Below are 2887 nucleotides of genomic sequence, written 5' to 3'. Positions count from 1 at the left end.
AAGGGTGTGAGGGTCATGGCTTGGGGCCCTGGTCCATGACTCTTAGGTCCGTCGGGTAAGGTTCACGAGGTTTCGGGTTTCGGGTTCACTGATTACTGCGATTAGTGGTCCTGGTTTATGGTCCACGGCTTCCGGTTTATGCTCTGTGGGATGTCGGTTAGGGGTCCACGGCTAAGGGTGTGAGTGATTTGGAATCCGGGTTTAGGATTTAGGGTTACGTGGCTATGGTTCGTGGCACACGGTCCAAGGTTCGTTGGCGGGGATTCATGGCTTGGAGGCCATGCCTTCAGGTTTGGGTCCATGAGTCTTGTGTTGGGCAGTCGGACTCACGTGGTTTCGGGTTTAGGGTTCACTGATTACTACGATTAGTGCTTGCGGTTTGCGGTCCACGACTTCCAGTTTACGCTCTGGGGTATGTCGGTAGAAATCACGGCCAAGGGTGTGAGGGTCATGGCTTGGGGTCCTGGTCCATGACTCTTAGGTCGGCCGGGTCAGGTTCAGGAGGTTTCAGGTTTGGGGTTCGCTGATTACTGCAATTAGTGGTCCTGGTTTACGGTCCACGGCTTCCGGTTTACGCTCTGTGGGATGTCGGTTAGGGGTCCACGGCTAAGGGTGTCAGGGTCATGGCTTGGGGTCCTGGTCCATGACTCTTAGGTCGGCCGGGTCGGGTTCAGGAGGTTTCGGGTTTGGGGTTCAGTTATTACTGCGATTAGTGCTCCTTGTTTACGGTCCACGACTTCCGATTTAAGCTTTGTGGGATGTCGGTTAGGGGTCCACGGCTAAGGGTGTGAGGGTCATGGCTTGGGGCCCTGGTCCATGACCCTTAGGTCCGTCGGGTCGGGTTCACGAGGTTTCGGATTTCGGGTTCACTGGTTACTGCGATTAGTGGTTCTGGTTTACGGTCCACGGCTTTCGGTTTACGCTCTGTGGGATGTCGGTTAGGGGTCCACGGCTAAGGGTGTGAGTGATTAGGAATCCGGGTTTAGGATTTAGGGTTACGTGGCTACGGTTCGTGGCACACGGTCCAAGGTTCGTTGTCGGGGATTCATGGCTTGGAGGCCATGCCTTCGGGTCCGGGTCCATGAGTCTTGTGTTGGCCGGGTCGGACTCACGTGGTTTCGGGTTTAGGGTTCACTGATTACTGCGATTAGTGCTCGTGGTTTGCGGTCCACGACTTCCAGTTTACGCTCTGGGGTATGTCGGTTAGGAATCACGGCCAAGGGTGTGAGGGTCATGGCTTGGGGTCCTGGTCCATGACTCTTAGGTCGGCCAGGTCGGGTTCAGAAGGTTTCGGGTTTGGGGTTCACTGATTACTGCAATTAGTGGTCCTGGTTTACGGTCTACGGCTTCCGGTTTACGCTCTGTGGGATGTCGGTTAGGGGTCCACGGCTAAGGGTGTCAGGGTCATGGCTTGGGGTCCTGGTCCATGACTCTTAGGTCCGTCGGGTCGGGTTCACAAGGTTTCGGGTTTCGGGTTCACTGATTACTGCGATTAGTGGTCCTGGTTTACGGTCCACGACTTCCGATTTAAGCTCTGTGGGTTGTCGTTTAGGGGTCCACGGCTAAGGGTGTGAGGGTCATGGCTTGGGGCCCTGGTCCATGACTCTTAGGTCCGTCGGGTCGGGTTTACGAGGTTTCGGGTTTCGGGTTCACTGATTACTGCGATTAGTGGTTCTGGTTTACGGTCCACGGCTTCCGGTTTACGCTCTGTGGGATGTCGGTTAGGGGTCCACGGCTAAGGGTGTGAGTGATTAGGAATTCGGGTTTGGGATTTAGGGTTACGTGGCTACGGTTCGTGGCACACGGTCTAAGGTTCGTTGTCGGGGATTCTTGGCTTGGAAGCCATGCCTTCGGGTCCGGGTCCATGAGTCTTGTGTTGGCCGGGTCAGACTCACGTGGTTTTGGGTTTAGGGTTCACTGATTACTGCGATTAGTGCTCGTGGTTTGCGGTCCACGACTTCCAGTTTACGCTCTGGGGTATGTCGGTTAGGAATCACGGCCAAGGGTGTGAAGGTCATGGCTTGGGGTCCTGGTCCATGACTCTTAGGTCGGTCGGGTCGGGTTCAGGAGGTTTCGGGTTTGGGGTTCACTGATTACTGCGATTAGTGGTCCTGGTTTACGGTCCACGGCTTCTGGTTTACGCTCTGTGGGATGTCGGTTAGGGGTCCACGGCTAAGGGTGTGAGGGCCATGGCTTGGGGCCCTGGTCCATGCTCTTAGGTCCGCCGGGTCGGGTTCACGAGATTTTGGTTTTGGGTTCACTGATTACTGCAATTAGTGCTCCTGGTTTACGGTCCACGGCTTCCGGTTTACGCTCTGTGGGATGTCGGTTAGGGGTCCACGGCTACGGGTGTGAGTGATTAGGAATCCGGGTTTTGGGTTTAGGGTTACGTGGCTATGGTTCATGGCACACGGTCTAAGGTTCGTTGTCGGGGATTCATGGCTTGGGGGCAACGGCTAAGGTGAGCCGGTCGGGTGGTTTCACAGTACGGGGTCGTCAACGAGGCCATGCCTTCGGGTCCGGGTCCACGAGTGTTAGGTTGACCGGGTCAGGCTCATGTGGTTTCGGGTTAAAGGTTCACTAATGAGTGCTCCTGGTTTGCGATACACGGCTTCCGGTTTACGATCTGGGGTATGTCGGCTAGGGATCACGGCTAAGGGTGTCAGCGATTAGGAATCCGGGTTTAGGGTTTAGGGTGACGTGGCTACGGTTTAGGGTTTAGGGTATGTCAGCTAGGGATCACTTCTGGTTAAGGTTTTATACCAAAAAATGGTCTCAAGGACTAATACAAGGCACGTTTCTAAATTTTGAAGACTAAATACTTTTTATAATAACTAAGCTCCGATCGTTATATACCTCTGTTTTATATTTTGACGATTTGAGCAGA

Source organism: Arachis ipaensis, chromosome B01 (genome assembly GCF_000816755.2).
Source record: "Arachis ipaensis cultivar K30076 chromosome B01, Araip1.1, whole genome shotgun sequence".
In the NCBI taxonomy this organism is placed as follows: domain Eukaryota; kingdom Viridiplantae; phylum Streptophyta; class Magnoliopsida; order Fabales; family Fabaceae; genus Arachis; species Arachis ipaensis.
The sequence above is the reverse complement of the archived record's forward strand: the minus strand, read 5'-3'. Positions refer to the sequence as shown.